Source organism: Dermacentor albipictus, chromosome 5 (genome assembly GCF_038994185.2).
Source record: "Dermacentor albipictus isolate Rhodes 1998 colony chromosome 5, USDA_Dalb.pri_finalv2, whole genome shotgun sequence".
NCBI lineage: Eukaryota > Metazoa > Arthropoda > Arachnida > Ixodida > Ixodidae > Dermacentor > Dermacentor albipictus.
The window spans coordinates 70691982-70711291 of NC_091825.1; the positions used below are offsets into that span (position 1 = coordinate 70691982).

General features: G+C 45.7%; 1 protein-coding gene across 1 annotated transcript in view; it reads right to left on the bottom strand.

The window, feature by feature from the left end:
* LOC135899735 (solute carrier family 35 member F2-like) overlaps window positions 1-19310 on the bottom strand; it is a 236920-nt gene that overhangs the window by 104377 nt on the left and 113233 nt on the right. The gene's annotated exons all lie outside the window — the stretch shown is intronic.

Genomic DNA, 19310 nt, shown 5'->3' on the forward strand with positions numbered 1-19310 from the left:
GCCCGGATGGGGGAAAAACTTTTCTGACGGCTTCTTTAGCGTGCCTCCCGGATAAAGAAGTGACATGCGACGTGAGTTTCCATCCCCGACTCGGTCACATACGGGCCGAACTCGTCTGTTTCGCTGCATCCGCCGAACACCGAAACGTTTATGAAACGAGTACTTTCTCAAGAATAAGGCAACTGAATTGAGTGAGTTGGCCAGTTCATGACGTGAGCGTGGTGTAAAGCGCCTGCGGGAAGAAAAGGACAAGCACCAGCGCTGGCTATCAACATAATTGTATTGATTAAAGAACGTATAAATCGGCACATAGGAGGTGAGAGAGTTCCATTCGCTACCCGAAATTCGGTGCGTTACCAAGAGTCTCCACAAAACAAAGCAAGATAAGGCGAAATCGTGCGCTCGTACATGACTGGCAGTACGTCATCACTGGTCAGTGTGCAGGCCATTCTCTTCCAAAGCCGATAATTTGTTGAAAGATAGTGCTAATACGGCTAACGATAGTCTATCGTTTGCGATATCTCGTATACAATAGTGTATGCGAGAAAAGGCATTAGAACGCAAACAGTGGCACAGTGAGGCGATAGCTGTTTGCGTGTACAGTTGTACGGCGACAAATAGAGGATTTTTCGCGTCGAAGACACTCGACGCTCATGAAACGGTGCCGCTTGGAGATCACGAGAAAAGGTGGCAGATAAGTGAGAAAGCGTCATAAATTGTGCGAAAGCCGAGCTGAGATAGCCGCACGCGAGCTGCGGAATTCTATGAGACCACTTCTGTGGTAGTGGTAGCTGCCAGGCCTCGCGTAGGTATAGGAAGCGCAAGGAAATCACAAGGAAACCCATCTAGCACAGTAGTCCGAAGTATTCTCGCCATAGCTAACAAGGCGTTGTTGAGATTTCCTTACGCTGCTTCTCTGAATATAGACGATGTCGCGCGAGCGATAACTGTAGCCCGCTAACAGCAATGCTTTTTCTTGTAGAATTCTTGTATACATCGCTTTATTGTATCTACCTTGTAATACCACCTATGCCTGTAATGGATCCGGTCCTATCAGTCTCTGCTGTGGTTTTCTTCCACCAATACTCAAACGTCTCTTGTTTATCTCTACTGCTGACCGGTCAATACTTACGTCTACATTAAATGCAAGCGCTTCTGGAAGTTGTACGTTACGTACTAGTCTCGCTGGGTGAATCCCTTCGTATTCCATTAGAATATGCTGAGTGGTATCCAGATTTTTGCCGCAACATACACACGACTCATCTAATTGCAAATATTTACTTCGGCATGTTTTTGTCCTTAGGCTACCAGCTCGAGCCTCAAATAGCAAGGCACTTTCCTTCGTGTTGTCTTACAGATTATCCCTTCAAATTTCTTTTTTCTCATTCTTGTAAATCTCCATGGTCTTTCTCGTTTCCATTCTTTGCATGCAATTCGCTGTATCTGTTTCTCTCATTTTCTTTCTAATTACTCCTGGTTGTCTTTCTACACTTTCAGTCACCCTGTACTGGGATGCCAACTTTCTTGAGCTCTTAATAGTCATTCTGTGTACGCGCTATTTAGGTACAGATACTCGTACAGAGCAGCGAGAGCCGAGACAGACGGCTGGATAAAAGGCGTGTGAACAAGGGAATTCCACAGCACCCCCGCGTAGCAGTCCCGCCAATGGCCACGGCATTCTCGCCGCGGCGCTTCTGATGCCAACCTTCCGCCTATTTGCTGAGTTACTTCTACTTCTCTCTTCCTACTTCCCTCTCCCCACTTCTAAATTCCCCACCTTTTTGCTGCGCAATAACCGAATCTCGAAGCGAATCCCAAAGAGAGAAGTTTTTTCCTCCATGGATCCTGCGCGCGCGGCCTACGCCATGCTGCTTAGTTAACGCGCAACGAGGAGTCTATATATATATATATATATATATTCCCTGGTGATTTTTCGTGCCCAAAACACCACACGATTATTAGGCACGCCGTAGTGGGGAGACTAATTTCGAACATGGGCTTCTTTAACGTGCCCTCAACGCACGGTGTTAGGAATGGCCTGCCGAGGTGGCAACATGCAAGTTCCCGAAGAGAACCATGAAAGCCTATCGCAATTGCTGCGGTGACTCATTTCGTAGGTACCTCGAGGTGCCGCTTCAACACCCCGTCGGCGCCGTTGTGACTAAACGTGATCGGCGGACCAACTATTGTTACTGAACCCGCCACCGCCGACATGGTCTCTCTGCAGCAAGAAGAGCTTCCCTAACAAAAGGGTGCTTTGCGGTACGTGCGCCCCAAGATTCGTCACAGTCTGCTGACACTCGTGCCGGCTACAGGACGCAAGACAATGGACAAACGGCGGCACGCTGCGGGGGTCAGCTCGGGGAACCAACGCGCCTTTCAAGGCGTAAGCGCCGAGTTCTGCGAAACCCGTCTCACCTCGGAAGGGGCAGTGAAGCCTGTGTGGAATGTGTGCGTGTAAACCCCCTACCCCCTTCCCTCAAAGGTGGGCAGGCTACGAGGACTTTCTACGCTGACTGGTCGAACGTTTCCCTCACCTAAGGATCTAGGGAACACGGAGTGTTTATAAGCAGCTGTTGTCGGCTGCTAGAGTGTGCTCGTGAGCTGCGTGCTCGTCAGTGTGCTCTGTGCCGGTTTTTGAAGCTTCATGCTCGCATGCTGTATGGTTCGTCTTGTGTGCTCCATTTGGGAGCCACGCTCGACTGTCGAATGTATCTCTTTTTTAAAATGTAAATACTCTAAATAAACCCTGTACGCCTAGCTCCTCCCAAGTTACTCTCTACGACCTTCAACCCCTTCAAATGGTGGCAGCGGCGAGATCGTCCGACAACTTTTACAATGGGTGTTCTTGCATTTCACCGCCATCGAATTTCGGCTGCCGCGGCCGGGGCTCGATCCCACGACCTCGATCGTGCTTTGGAGTGCAAGGTCATAGCCGCGAAGCCAATACGGCGGGTACCGCGCATGGAGTAATAGCGCTCTTAACCTATGGTATAGCCGGTGACAGCGTAAAAATGCAGCAGCAAGTAGACCGGTGTCCAACTCCTAAGAGAATTTCTACAGATGCACCAGCTTAGTAGGTTAGCTCTTATTCATGACGTCACGTTTGACCCGTTTAAATATTATCAGACTCTAATCGGGAAGTATCTCTTTACGGCGCTCTTTTTTACACACTTGTGTGTGACAAGATTGCGCATCAACAGCAAAAGCATTGATGAAAGTAATGATATGCAAAATATGTCGCATATATCTTGAAACACCTGCAAATGGAATTAAGGTTGGATAAAACTTTTAGTAAAACCAGAGGGGAGGTACGCGACTGAGTTCTTTTTATCGGTGTGAGTCGGTCGCTCTATTAAGCGGGTTCACTTCTTTCATCTTCCCAGGAATAATTTTCAAGCGGCTGGATACGTGCACTTAAGGCCTGCTAGACATGAAATAGTCGATGTTTTTACATTTGACATTCGAGTACAGAATATTCGCATGGAGTTACACATTCTGTAAACTTGAGAAAACTCACTAGACAATTGAAAATTCTTGTTCTATTCTGTAGCGGTACGCTTTTTATGATTCCGACGATGCAAGAAACGTGGTGAAATTAAGCTTTAAATCGGCAAAATTAATCGTCGCCTGAAAGGGATATGTTTCGCAGTGCGAAGGCACAAAGAGCAGTGGCCATCCAGTTCTGTTGGAGGAACTCGTACTAAATTACTAGTATACTCAGCGAGTATACCAGCTTAGCGCTAGGTCTCTAATAAATTGATAAAACGACGATGCTGTTGTAGGCTGTGAAATTCACACAAGCGGTTGGTCTTGCGTACGCGGCCAAAATCAATACGAGCGACGGCTTACGATAGCGATATGCACACGGAAGAGCTCGAAATATTCGCTGCCTAAGGACCAAGGAAACTTTATTTAGATTCAACGCGCAAGATTAGCGTGCCCGCGGACGGAGCTTTCGCACAGCTACGTATTCCTATCACCGTCTGAGTGCGTCCACTTGATGCGGGAAGAATGCCTTTAAGGATTATCATCGTATACTATGGCCATAGCGCACTTACACATCGCTTCAAAGCACTGCTATGGAGAGCCAGTTTGAATCATCTCCAACTCGGAGAAATGCTGCACGCTGAAAGGGCGGTTTAAGCAAAATCCTCTGGCGGTATAATTTGAACTGTTATTATTGGAGTCATTAAAGGTTTAGTGCGCCGCTATAGACTTATCGTGTTTAAGCCAACTCTAGCAGTCGCCTAAGCGCGCCAACTGATATGCCTGACCGGTTAGTTCAGCCCTCTCTCGACGGCGAAACGACTTCATCAGGCGCGGATTATGCTTCACGCTGGCGCATGCGTTCCTCAGAAGGTATTGGCAGCAGTACGCAAGAGTTCTGCGGGCCTCTCCTCTTCGTGGACACCGTCAAAGCAGTGTGATGCCTGGTCCGCTTTTCAGATTATAAATCGCGAGATAAAACAAAGAAACTTTAATAAACCTCACATTCTAGCAGTCGCGGCACTCCATTCCTTTTATTTATATATTTATTTCTAGGAGCGATAGAGAGAGAGAGATAAGTGCAAAGTAAATATAGGGAAGTTAACCAGAGGATATCTCCAGTTGGCTACACTGCACCACGGAAAGAGGTGCGAAAGATCAGATAAAGAGAAGAAGAAATAAAAAGAAAGATTATAACATACCCTGCAACCTTGGACCATCTTGCACTGTGTCATAATTCGAGAATCACTGCTAGCAAAACGACTAAGCTGCGTCGACGTTTCGACCGGCTGGAGCAATTGAGATGGCCGTACATAGGTGATTCTGCTTAAATCTACACGGACGCGGCGGTTAACCCAAGACAAGGACAAATGCTTTCTGTAGTCTGAAACGTCGTAGTATCCAAGCTACCCGCATCTAAGCAACTCACTTTCCAGATCTATTGATCCTTGACCCGCAGACTATGCAGGACGCAATCGCAGCTTTCGTCAGTCCGCCTAACCAAAGCACTGCAGAATCGTGGACAGTTGCATGCGCTTTCATGTATCCACGTGTTAATATCACAGTTCTCGGGGTGCAGACAAGTGATCAGGAATCCATATACAATGACTTTGGAGACTAACAATGCCCACCCTTTCTTGTAACCTGCTACCACTCCTATTTCCCTATCCCTCGGACCTGCAATCTGTCTTCACTGCTCCAAAAGTCCCTTTTTTAGCCGAACACTCGTGCACTCATCTCCCTGCACCTATGCTCCCTCCCCCACAATATACGTGAGTGAACACTGATCTGCGGGTGATCGCGCACTGACTCTCCTTCATGTCTTCCTTTCCCTTTGTTATCTTTCCCAACGTGCAGGGTAGCTAACTAGGCGCAACCATGGTTAACCTCCCTGTATTCCTTTTTCTATCTCTCTTCACGAGGTCTCTATCCGTAGGCTATCTCCTGCAGGGACAGGACTTACAGCGGCTCACAGTTGGACTTGGAGGTCTGCCGTCGGAAGAACATCTTAAATATTCCAAGACTTCCGCTCTTGCGTCTGAGGCGGAGATCCATATAGATTTGAAATACTGCCCTTGAAAAGGCACTCAGGGCAGTTAAACAGCGACAAAGCTGATGAGTTAATGGCGATGGCTAATGAACAATTAATTTCAGCATAGCTCTTGCAATATCTGCACGAAACAGGCCTCTATGCTATAGTGTATTTTCATGTCCAGATTATTCCGCGTGGTAAACCAAGCGAAAAAAGAAATGGATGCTCTTTGAAGAAATTCCAAGAGCCGCTATGAAGGGATCTTGTTGGATTAGGCTATTATGAAAAGAATCTGGATCCATCGGCGAGCGGGGGTATAGTAGTTACATCGTGCAATTAGAAGAAAGGCACATACTGTAGAAATTTTAAATAGCGCTACAAACGTACTAAACGGTAGTGTGGTCGTGTAACACGCTGTGCCAACGACCGGTGGTTGAAAAATAAGTAGCCGATGAATAAGAAGTACCAAAGGCTCTTCGCTGCGATTCAAAGGACAATAGTAATAACAAACTGGGGTTTCTCTTGCGTGCGATGACGCTCACGTTACGCGCTGTTGCTCATTAGTCGGCGCTTCAGGTGTACGTCATAAGTCGGCATGCTCACGAGTAGACTCACTCATGCTCCCTTCAAAGGCGTGAGTGAGAGTTTGTGGCGAATGGTGTGAGCACACATGAGTATGCGGCTGAAGGAGTACTTATGTTGTGCGCTCTTTTGACGAACATGCGCTTAGCATAGCGCACGTGTAACGCCTTCTCGTGAAACGTTCGTGTTTCCGGTGGCAAAGTGTTCGGGCGCCATCTAGCGTGCATTTGGCGAATGAGGATTGTTACTTATGAAATACCGATTTACAGTGTTGCGTTTTCTGCAGCCTGTATTTTCTTTTTTTTTTCCTTGGTTTTAATTTCATGTTATTTACATACATAGCACAGCAGATGCTTCGAGCAAAATAAAAGTTTCCAGCACTAAGCACAACTTGCTAACACAAAAGACATTCCGTACAAATCTCTGAGGCACTTATGACAGACAGGAGGCTTCTCGAGCCTGTGAAAATAATAACTTCATACCACAAGTAAAAATGCAACACAAAGTTTTAAACCAACACATACTTCGTGATTTTGTCGTTTATTATTTTTTTAATAGGCAGACCCTGGCCAGGAGAGCGCCCCGAACAAGAGAGAATAAATGCTCAAGCGAACTGTAAGTTATAGAGCCAAGCAAACAAGCAGTTATTGAACTGGTGTGTATTCCTGTGGAGGAATATCTCACTCCGAAGACTCTGTGACAGCATTCCCGGGAGTGAGTCAATGAATTTCGCTAGATATGGTTGGTCGTATATCCCAAAGTGTAGGTGGTGGCATTGTTGTCGTTCGATGAGCCCAGGGAATGAACTCTTCTCTTATACACGTGCTAGTTTTAACGGAAATTCGATAATGTGTGATGACGAAAAGAAAAGCGCCTGCCGAGAGAGATAAGAAACAATTTTTCGATTAACTGAGTAACCAAACAAAAAATAAATAAGAGAGACGGCGCACGAAAACCCATTCAACGCGTTAAGCTCCGGATGAAGAAGTTTTTCGGCTTGGTTTACCCTTCTCGCCGGGAAAGCACAGCAAACACTGCAAATCACGACCTAACTTTTCCCGCAAGAAATTTTGTCGCGCGAACACGAGAGAGCGAAGGAAGACGTCAGCAAACAAAACAAAACGAAAGAAAGAGCAACAGGGAGTGTGCAGACAGTACACATAGTAAAATAAGGATGACTTAGACATGGCCCCCATTCGAGCACGTTAGTGACCGTCAATCTTGACAGGTATAAGAAAAAAGAAAAATGAGGCGCGAAGGCGTATAAAAACGCAAAATATTGCCAGCGGAGGCCATCGATTACGCATCCTAAGCCGACAGGCATTATTAACGGCACAGCGACCGGCGAGTCCGGCGAACTTGCCAAGCTCGCCTCAAGGCTCCTTGCGATGGGGCCTCCTCCCACCGAGCGGGCAATGAGCTATCGCGAGCTAGCTTAGGCAAATGAGCCTTTCAAGGAGGCCTGTTGATCAAGCAACACTTGCTTCTCCACGAAACGCGCTGCCGCCCTTTCGAACTAAGCGACGAAGCGAAGGCGTGTGCTTTCGCACCAAGCACCACGGAAGCGGACTGAAAGGCTCGTATAACGGCTGCAGTTAGGCACGTTATTTACTTTGCTCTCAAGGATCGGCTGGCGCCTAAAGCAGCATTACGATGCGTCGTTCTCTGTTGGCTCCGCTCTGTAGAAATTTTTTTTTCACTTCTGTATTGGCTCTCACACGCCGCAGTTATCGCCTGGATCCGCCACTCGGTGAGACGAGGGATAAGAAGAAAATACACTAGCAGCGAAAGACTGCTCTGAAAATATTTCCTTTGGCCCCACTTCAAACCTCTCCTTTTATTCCCGTATATGATCGGCCCTCCTCAAAAGAAAAATCGATTGATGATACATATACGTGCGAACAGGTGATAAGCGAAGCTTCCTTTGATGTTTACTCAAATGTTGTCCCTTTACTACTTTTTCCCTTCTCCATACGTAAATGCTTTTCCCTTAGTGCATTCATTGGGCCCATCTTGATCACTTCTTTCCGCACACCCGGCTGCTTCTGCAGCGAACTTATGAAACACTTTTCTTTTGTTCTGCTCGTCTATTAGAGAACCTACCCAGCGGTAAAGCACGCCGACCTATTCCGCTTCATCTCATTAAAGCTCCTTTCTCTAACCAGTGGCGAAGACTGCAGTGTTGTCTTCGAGTCGCTCAATATTGACCATCTCCGAGGTAGTTCTTAGCTGAGGAGACAAAGTGCATCGCGAAGAACTGCAAGTTCCGTTGACGTTGATGACGCCAGCTCTACGGCGCGGACGACCGCACGAACTGGTATCCAACGTTAAATATGCTTATCCATACCATGGCAAAAAGTTTAAACACGTGACATTTCTGTAGGTTCTAAGTTACAGCAACGTCATAGTTAATGAGCACGCCGACAATGCTGCTCGGTCCGCTTTTCAAGGCGGCAAATATGAGTCGATGCCGTTATGAAGGTAACATGCCGTTTGAAAACTTCGAGTGCTGGCGTGAAGCACCACGTTCTTCATGTTGAACAACCCAAGTTTTCAAAACCCCCGGCAGCACCACCTGGAAGCTTCTCTCCACCTTCGAATCCCAACTAGACCCTGCCAACGCGAGATCACCCTCTTTTATCAGCTAAGGCCGGGAGTACATTTACGACGAAAAACTGAAAATGCCGATGAAAAACTGAAAAAGCATTCACTGGTAAAAAAATTATTTGACAGAAAATTTCGGCTTCCTCCCGGAAGCCTTGTTTACCATAAAAATAAACGTCCTTTCAATTATGCTTTTCCCTAAACGTTTTCCAGTTCTTGGTCGTCGTTCGGTATTATTCATAATACCTCTTCCCGACCAGGCACTGTATTTCCTTTCCCAAGTATTTTGTGACAATAATAACAGAAATTTTCGTATCCATTAGTACCATAAAACTCTGTGCGTCATTCCTGAGCATTGCGAGCAGTATATTAGATGTTGTCAAATCCATCGTCACTATTGGACTAGAAAAGACTCGTTGCTAATCCTGGCCTTCTGCTATTCGGCAGGAAAAGGGAAGCCCATGAGTCTGTCAGCTACGATGCTACCAACACAGCGTTCAACACAGTGTTCAACATCGAAGGATGGTTGGCTTGTTCAAGCGGCCCAGCATTAGCGGCCCAGTGGCAAGCAAACGTGGGCTGCCCACATAAACGGTACTTATGCGAGTGCAAGACGCCGTCTCTTGAATGCGGGACTCCCGCTTGAATTCATTTTCGCAGCTCTCGCGTTATGCCACATACATAGGACTACGGTCGCGAACGATTACTCTCACATATCGAGATGTGCAAGTTGGAGTAGTTTTCTCTTTCCACAGCAGTATTCAAGGAAACTGCCTGATTGGTGCTTAGAGAAGGAGGTCTCGTTCCGACGACCAATTTTGTTTGCCTCAAATTTCGTCTTCAAGCAAGGGCGCCGCACACTCCAAGGATCGCTTGCGGGGTCACTGAAACGCAACTCGCACCATTTCGGTGCATTTTCTTCTAAGTACAACTGCCAGTTTTTCGCGTGATCTTCATCATTGTTCCGTGTATTGTTTTCACATCAATATTCGTAGAGCCTTATGCAAGGCATCGTGGAAGTAGACTCGCCATCGATACACTCCGGTTGCGCAATCACCTTGCACTTTCATCGTGAGTCATCAATCGCTGTACTGAACAGTTTCATAAGATGCACCAACTGTTCTAGCTGTGCGGCCTGTAAGCGTAGCAGCTCTTTAACAGCACTTGTAATTGCTGCTTGGCTGAAGGTGGGACTGGTCAAGCTTGCCGACCAATAGGCAACCGTTATATGCTGTAAAATATTTCATCTTAATTTACACATGTCAAATGGCTGAAGTATTCTGCTCGTGCGTCTGCAGTGAATGAACATCGCCAAAATTTGACATGCCACTCTTTGACAAGTCACTCAGCATTGCTTGGCCTGGCAACTCTGAGGGATGGATAATCGAGAGTGTTTCATCAATGATTCATTCAGTATCGACAGAAAACGGGAGTGCATGCTTTTATTTTATTTATTCATTCTTTATATCGCGTGCAAATATATCCGAAATTTAAAGTCAACAAATTAGGCTTTTAGGGAATAGGAAGCGCTAGCGCTGTGTGGCATGTCAGCTACAGAAGCTGATATTAAGGGCGCTCTTCTAATCCGCACCAATTACCTCGGGAATTTACGATTCCAAAAATAGTTCTTCAGATTTACATTACCGCATAATAAGTGCATGGGAATTTTACCCTTGTTACAATAAGCAATAGCAGTGATAGCGCGCTCTCAAACAAAACTTCATAACAAACATATTTGTCGTTGGCGCGTCGTGTCCTGACGGCTTGATTCGCGCAGAACGGGCCACAGAGACAGCACCAAATCTCAGATAATGTCGCAGTGATAGGCTATGTGTGCCGCGGCTATTTGGTTTAGCGCACTACCTTTCTGGCCGGACAAAGCTCATTGAATAGATTAGTAAGGGCGTTGTGCTAAGGGTGTCTGCATAAGTGAAGAACAATTGAACGGATATCGAAGCAGAACAAACTCGTTTGGATAAACCCAGATATGGTTCTTGGGAGCCAGCGAAAAGTATCGCCAGAAGGGCTATGAAAGAGATACAGTGTATCAGGTTGCCCTACTAAATAACAAATTAAAAACCTTATTTTTTCCCTTAGAGTGAGAATACTTACTATATCGAGAAGAATGAGCCAGGAGGCCGTCTTTGTTCTTAGTGAAATCCTTCAGAGCGTATCCTGTTTACTCTGAATTCCTCTTTCTCTCTTTCGTTACTCATCCCCTGTTCTGGCCTGTGCATTTCATCCTTACAATAATGCTGTAAAAATCTGGAACACAACTTTTCTTTTTTGTTATTATTGGGAAGTTACCACAGCGCTCGGACGTCGCTATGACCCCACAGATTTCAATGTGCTTTCTCGTTGAGAGGCGTACTTCGGTTTCGAGTAACTAATCCTTTTAATGTTATCAGGAACGGAACAGCAACGAAGAAGGCAATCTACGCATTGTGTTAACCTTCTCTTCTTCCAGATGGATATCGTGGGCTATCCATCTGGTGATCCACTTGGTGATCCTCTGCGTTGTAAGTCGCCACTCTTGACGAGTATAACGCCGCTGTATGTACGTTCTCTCTGAAAAGCACGCAACTTGCAAACATCCCTATTCGGAGGCATGCGAATGGCGAAAAAAAAACCATGTTCAAATGTCACAAATATAAGATATTTTCACGTTTTTCTGAAAGGGAGTATAAGTATAACACCCGTAGGCTGATATTAAACAGCTATAAGAGTTTTTATCAGCGGAATGAGAAGGCGGGGACGAAGCGACACGTAAAATACTGTGTGTATTATAAGCGCGCGTGCATGTGACACTACGCAATGACAACACTATTGATGATGACACTAAACGGGCAAGGTTTATTTTAGTTGATGAGTGAGCATTCGAGGAAGCCCGAAAAGTTATCGAACCAAAAGCCAAAGGCCAGTTAATCAGCCGAGAAGAACTGAACAGCCGAAATGTTGGTAGATGGGAGAAAAAACATTTAAATCCCCACAATGAAAATTACATCACCTAGAAGAATTTTGTCAATTTGTAATGAATGAAAATGTGGTGGAAGTAAAATAACCTACAAGCTGCAGCAGTCACAGGCCAGTAGAAAAGATCACTTCATGAAACACTGTAAAAGGTGTATGCACGAAACAAGCAAAAAAAAGAGGGTAATGACACCACTAAGAAATAGAGCTCAATAACTCATTTATTAACTAAACCACTGAAGTTTGTTGACTTTGAACTCTGGCGGTAAGCAATTATTCGACTACACATCTCCTCATGATCGTTTGTTCAGAGTGTTAGGTTGAAATTGCCGTGTATAAGCTACTATGTGTGATTGTCTCGACGTGGCGCTGTTGTTGTTGCAATGCGGTGATGTCGAGGAAAACCCGGGGCCTCCAAGGGTGCAGAGGACGGGCCAAGGTGACTCTGCCTCGAGTAGTCTTCCCGAATCCCAGTCTGATCAGATGGGTACCGTCCTATTAACGCTAAAAGACATAAAGAAGTCGACAGTCGAGCTTACTAAAGGTCGGTCCGAGATGAAATCAGATATGAAGGATGTGAAAACCAGCGAAAACTCAATTGAAGGCAAGCCAACCGATATTTTCCGCCGTCTTTAATCACTTGAAAATAAATCTGAAGCACTAGACACATTTTGCAATGATTTCACCATACTTCCAGAAAGCGCCGAGTGGTTGAAAAATCAGCAGGACACCGTAATCTCGCGCTTAGACGACTTGGAAGACAAATCAAGGCGGAATAACTTGTTTTGTTTTTTACGGCATACCCGATTCCCACGAGTCATGGCTGCAAACTGAACAGAAAACTATGGATTCACCACCACCTACATTTACGAAGTCATTTGCTTTTCGTGTCCTTATGGCCGTGTCCTGTCTGCGGTGGCGAGGAGACCCTTCAACGCGTTCTACGTGTCAGTCTTCGCTACAGTACGGAGACGCGGTCATTCTAATTTGCACTTCCTTGCTTTTATCAAAGTCTAATATCAAAGCAAGCCATTTTGGAATGCCAACTTCATAAGCCATCGCAACTTAGGGCGACGAAGGCGCTGCTACAGTATTTAAGGACAAACGAATGTAGCCAGAACTGGTGTTCATTTTGGAGCAAAAAACCATATGCCGTGAGCATGTTTGGGTATCGTGACCGGCTGTAATCGCGTGTCTCTGCTCTCCGTCTTTGTCGCTTTCTCCAATTTCTCATCTTTCTTCTTCATCCGTTCGCCAGTGTTGAGTTCAGTTAAGTTTGTTTATTTTTCACAACATTAGCACATACCATGGTGTACATAAGTGGCAAAGTATAATGGAGTAAAAGCTACGTTATGTCAGTTTGACTAGCCCCACTACCCCATAAAGCGTAGAGTTATCAGACCAGATTTCCCGTTGTGGTTAACCTCTCTGTCTTTCCCCTGCCTTTTGACTTTCGCTCTCCCTCTACCCAGCCTCACATACCCTTTCTAGGAGATTGAGTCAGAATGTTCACATGCAGAATAGCACATGTCCAGTGGCAAATACTCAATGTCCCAAATTGTCTATTCTGGCACATACCGAGTAGCACAGAACACTGCGCAACGTCGTTGTGCAGAGTTCATCGGCACACCTCTCGTCTCGCGTAACCATTGCTGGCTTTCAGGCTTTGTGCATATTGAATACTTCCGCATCATGGTGAAGGAGCGCGTCCATACAGCTCAGAACTCTCGCTATTTTCGAAAGAGAAAGCAACGTTCAATCATGGTACGGGAAGCCATGCGTGCAAACACGGAAAGAACATGTTTACCGCAACTTCTCGTTATACATGCGCATGTGTGTTTGCGCGCAGGTCTTTCCTTAACATGATACCCTACAATCTTGCTGAACTTTCAGTCGTCCTGACGTTCAAATACTAATAAGTTCGACAATACTGCATGTGTGATAACAAACATTAATTTTGGAGGCCTATTTTCCTTCAGCTCTCACACGCAAATTTTTTTTCTCCCTACCAAATTGAAAGTCCCAAGTCGGCCGTTTTTCTCCTGCCAGTTGCATTTTGCCGGTTAGTTCCAGGCACTCACCCTATTCCTCATCACGAAAGCTTGTGAAACTACGCCTCGGAAGTCGGCTACTCGCAAAGGCAAGCCCACGAGGAGCATCTCAATCATCGCTCCTAGCGCAGCCAGGCAAGGTGGGTAGCAGCCGTGCTGTGACTGGACGTGTGCATTTGGAGGCCATCAATTAATCCTGAGAGTTAGTTATTTTATCACACTTTCACGTATTCTAGATATTTTCGCATTCTGTACAAATATAGCCCGTCGCGCAGTTGGGTGCGAACATTGAAAGGCTACAAAGGAGTTCTCACGCCTGTCTTCGGTGGCCCCTGTGTGATGCTTTGTTTGTGTAAGCAATATCCCCGCATCAGATGTCTAACAATGACAAGGCAAGACGGCGCGTATAACACCGTGAAAATGCAAAAACAATTGGCGCACGATGCGGCGGTCGGGCATGGCCTGACTGTCCCAACGTGGGAGCGACCCCAAGCGCGCTGAGTCGCGTACCTCAGGACCTTCATTAAAGTTTTGCATCCATCCATCCATCAAAATTGATGTTTAGGTGGTTGCCATCTTAATTTTTCTTAGTGATGATGATTGTGTTTAATGACATCCCTTTGAAACAGGGCGGGGACAAATAGCCTGCTTGATTTAATCAGGCTTGACTTTATCTATCGCTACGCATCCTTTTGCTTATCTGACCTCAATCTTTCCTAATTAAGGCCCCTCTCGCTATATTGTACCATTACCTACGCTTGCAATGGCTCCAGTTCTATCGATTTCTTCCCTGCTTTTCCTTCCGCCAATATTCTAATCGTCTTTCACTTATCTCGATTGCTGACCAGTTTATCCTTCCGCCTTCTATGAATCCCAGCGCTTCTGGAATGTGGACATGCCTTGCTGGTCCTACTGGGTGAATATCTTGGCATTCAGCCAGGATGCGTCGAGCCGTTTCCGGCCTTTTTTTCCAGCACACACATGCCTCATCGTGTGGCACATATTCGCTCCGGAATGTTTCTTGTACTCAGAGTGCAAGCTCGGTACTCAAATAGAAATGCAATCCCCTTTGCACTATCGCGCAGACTTTCCCTCCCGATATATTCGTTACCCTGTCCTCTTAAATCTCCGCGGTCTTTTTTTTCTTTCCATCCTTTGCATCAATGTTACCATCTCTGTTTACCTCACCTTCCTTGTAACTCCTGCTTGGCTGTTTACCCTTTTAATTATCGTTTACTTGATTGTCAATTTTATTGACCGCTTCCTCCATTCTATGTCCACGCTTTTGAGGCACACATATGCACGAACTTTAGCCGGCCATATATTTTCATCTATGTTCCTTAGCCTTTCTTTAAAACTAACCTTTTTCTGCGCTTCTTTTCTGCCTTTAAAAGAAGCCCATGCATACGACCTTGCGCTGCCTCACTTGTGGTTTTAGCGTGGGCCCCGAAGCCAGTCGGCCCACCGCCCCCTCTGTTTATTCTCCGACCTCGAAAATATTTCTGATTTACGGCACATAATTGCATTTACGAAAGGACGTGCTGGCAACATTACACTTTCTCGGATTCCTCGCATCACCTCCTATTTATTGTAGCCCCAAAGATTTCTGTTTTATAATTCCTGCATTCCACTTCCCTTTTATTTTTAGATTACTTTGATGAACGTTTGAGTAGGTCCTTCCCTCGTTTATATAAACACCCAGGTATTTATATTGCTTGACCTTTTGTATGACTTCCTGCTGAATTTATGCCACGTCATCACTCGTCTCTTCATCGATCTTGATTCCTGATTTCTATGTGCTAAAATTTAAGGCCTGATTTGTCACTGCATGACCACTTCCATTCGCAAGTATCTGTAATTATCTTGCAGTGTCTGCTAATAGCACCATATTGGCCGCATATATCAGGCCAGTGACCTTCTGCTGCACAGCTTACCCATTACGGATGTAAAACAGACCATAACCTGATTCCCTGCTTTCCAGTAGTCTTTCCATAATCTTAATATAAAGCGTGAACAACAATGGAGAGGGCACACCTGCTTCAATCATCGGTGAATTTGCCCACCTTCACTGTGTTTTCGGCTTTCCAATACGAGTTGCACTCGGTTGTCTCTCTCTCTCTCTCTCTCTCTCTCTCTCTCTCTCTCTATATATATATATATATATATATATATATATATATATATATATATATATATATATATATATATATATATATATATATCTTCCATACCGATCTGCCATATCGTGATCTACTGAAACGTCTACACGCTGCTTCAGTACGATTATATTATCCTCTCAGCGTCTGCCTGGTCTGAACCCACTCTGTAATTATCTCAGTATATTGTATTTCTCCACCCACTTGGACAGGCCTCAGCTCAAATTTTATGGCTTGCATTGCCATTCCATATTTCACCGACGTTACTACAACTTGCCTGTACAAGGTCCTCTTATCCTTATCACCTATGACGGCGTAGAGAAGGTCCATCTTACTTTCACGACACCCAATCTCAATTTTTTTCGTTTGAATAAATTGCTGTATGGTGTTAGTCAGCAGTGCCCTGCACTTTGGGCCCAACTATTTAATTAGCTGCATTAGAATTTCCCAGGGTCCTGTGGCCGGGTTATTAGGGATATTTTCTTCTGCTTTTTTTTTTCAGTAAAAGCTTTCTACGCTAAATTTCTTTCTTGCCGGAACTATCCATAATAACGTATTTGATGTACCACAGTGCGTCGTCTCCTTCGAAGACGTTACCATCTTTATCCCTTATAGCCGTTTGCGAATATTTAGTAGGAGCTCCGACTGTTGTTACATGGTTCCAGAATCTTTTTAGTGCACCTTTATGTTTTTTTTTCTTTTGCAAATGCCAAGCACACAAGTTTCACTTGAACATTTAATGTTTTGTTACACTAGTTCACTCGCCGCCCTCTTGTTCCATCTATGTAGTACTTCTTCGTGCAATCCTAACTTTTTGGCTTCTCAATGATCCCCAGATGCCTGCTTACGCTCTTCTATAGCTTGCTTTATTTCTTTGTTCCATGCTTGCGTAGTTTTCTCCTTACGCTCCAACTATTATTCAGCCATGTCCGTTTAACGGCGTTCCAACGATGTTTCAGCCGTAGCCGTCCTGCTGCGTAGCGTTTGCGAGTTTCTTGTAATCCCAGCCTGCTGTAGAAAATGTCTTCATTGTCTTCCCCACATTTCTTGCTATTTTCAATGTTTGCTTTTCATTTACTTGTTAGTATTCTGTTGCTGTGTCTTCATGTCTTGCGTCTGGATCTCTCCCAGAAGTTATGCTTATACGCTAATGAACACTACGCAGGCTATCTCGCCCTTGTTCATCTAAAGTCATTTGGCCTCGTCGTTCATAAACCGGTTCTGAGACTAAAGCGTAGCCGATACATGACTGCCGATTTCCGCATTGCCACGTTGCCTGTCCATGACATTTACTTTCCCTGTTAACTACTATAAGGTTTTGCTCATCGCACAGATCGAGCATTAAGATACCGTTGTAATCAGCATATCCGTCTAGACCTTCCATGTGCGCCATTCATATCTCCTACTTGCAACAAACTTACAACTAAACCTTGCGGATTTTCAGAGAACCATTTTTTTGTTCAAATCATTTCATTTCATTCGAGTTCACCTTCGCATTTGCTATAATCTCCAGCTTAGCTTATTTGCTACAGCGATTTACGTGTAAAGACGGAGACGCAGTGTTTGATGGACAGACCAGAAAGAAGATTCGAAACTTTCCTTCCGAAGCAACCGAACGTATTTCCTTCATCGCTGCACGGTACCTTTTTTGTTTATTTTGCGTCCAACTCCAGTCTTCGCTTCGATTCATGAATATTTGATGCACCTGCACACACTCGCATTAAACCTGGCCAACCTGAACGAATATTCCACCGCCCAGTGCCAAGCGAAACCGCATTGGCCGAAAACGCGAAACTTCCTATCTTGCGGTACCGTTCCGGCAGGATCTTATTACAAGTTCATACAGTCCGTTTGCACAGCGTTCAGGCACGCTAGATACATGCGGCTGCGCGTGGCTAAATGTGTGAGGAGTGTGCTTGTATCCCCCTTTGCGCTGGCCGCCTTTCTGGAGGATATGTATACGAGGCGTACACGAAATTGGGGGAGGGTGCCCAAACACACACGCGCATACACACAAGCACACACACCACAGCCGATTTTCCGAGACATCGAGCAGAACTGGAGCACTCCCGAAGTGTATGTATGTGAGCGAACTGCTTTCCCATCCGACATAGACATATCCTGGCGAGTAATTGCTGTCACGTCCATGCTGATAGCCGAGGCTGGCGGGAAATGAAGGAAGCATGGGCCTCCTCTTCGGTCCTACCGCGTCGTCGGTACACTGACCGAGAAACCGAAAGGAGGGAGCTTAATCGAGAGCACGGGGAAAACAGTGGCAGCGACAGAGTGTAGGCTGATGCCCCCCAGGACGATCGGCCGCCTTTCGCTGGCTGCAGAGCAGGAAGATGAGAAGGAGGAGGGGAAGGAGGGAGAAGTCGACTGCTGCTGCAGCAGGTGCGCGTGACATCGGCGTCTATACTGCCGTAATCGATGGCCGCGTAGGCTGCGCGCGTAGCCGCCTGGGAGCGCTCCGGTGACAGGCACGAGGAATCTTCCTATCGACTGAGTAGGAGGTGGGATTAAGGGGATGAAATAGAATGGAAAGAAAAATGTAAGGTGTATGAGGGAGGACGGGGACTAGTTAATGACTTTGCTACCAAATGCTGAGCCTTCCTTTTCTTGTTGTTGTCCGCGTTGCTCTTTCTATTTGCTTGTTTTTTTTTGCAATGGTTGTAATCCCGATGTTCCTCGCGGCAGATTAACTAGATGGCGCCGGAGGACGCGCAGCTTGTCTCTATCCCGTGTCAGGCTCATCGGGCCGAGAATTGATTGCTTGCGGACGAGATTTTACACCAAAGACCTGTCTTCCTTGTTATTTCCTTTTTTTTCATTTCTGCCTGATACACAAGAGGCTTAGCACTGGCTACTGTTAACTGTTATCTGCTGTGATGAATGGCAGTAATAGTGCGCATGCGCTCTGTTTCTTTCTATGTTCTTATACTTCTACGTCCCCCTCATTCGCCCTCCGATGTATGATAGCAAACCAGATTTTCTTTCTATTTTCTTTCTCTCTATTTTTACTTATTTCTTTATTTTCTCTCTCTCTCTCTCTTTCATTTTTTGAGAGAGAAGCTTTCTTGCCTAATTTCTCGAGTTTGGCACGGCTGCCTGGCTGTAGCGTCGGTCGCCGTCTCGGCAGATTTACGAGGCCGAATGAGAAAGTATTTGTCCCTATTTTTTTTATTAACCCAAATAAGGTACGTACAAGTAATTACAAATACACGTGCTATCCTACGTACCTTACACTATTTTCACGCGGACGCGATAGCACTCAAAGATATCAGACTCCTTCTGCGACCCTAATGTTTACCAGGAAACGCTGGCGACAACCGCTATGCGCGACGGCGAGCTTTCTGGTAGAAACGCGGCCTCTTGAGTGCGCCGAGCCCTGAGATTGCGGGCAGCGGCGCAAGAAAAATTTCCTCA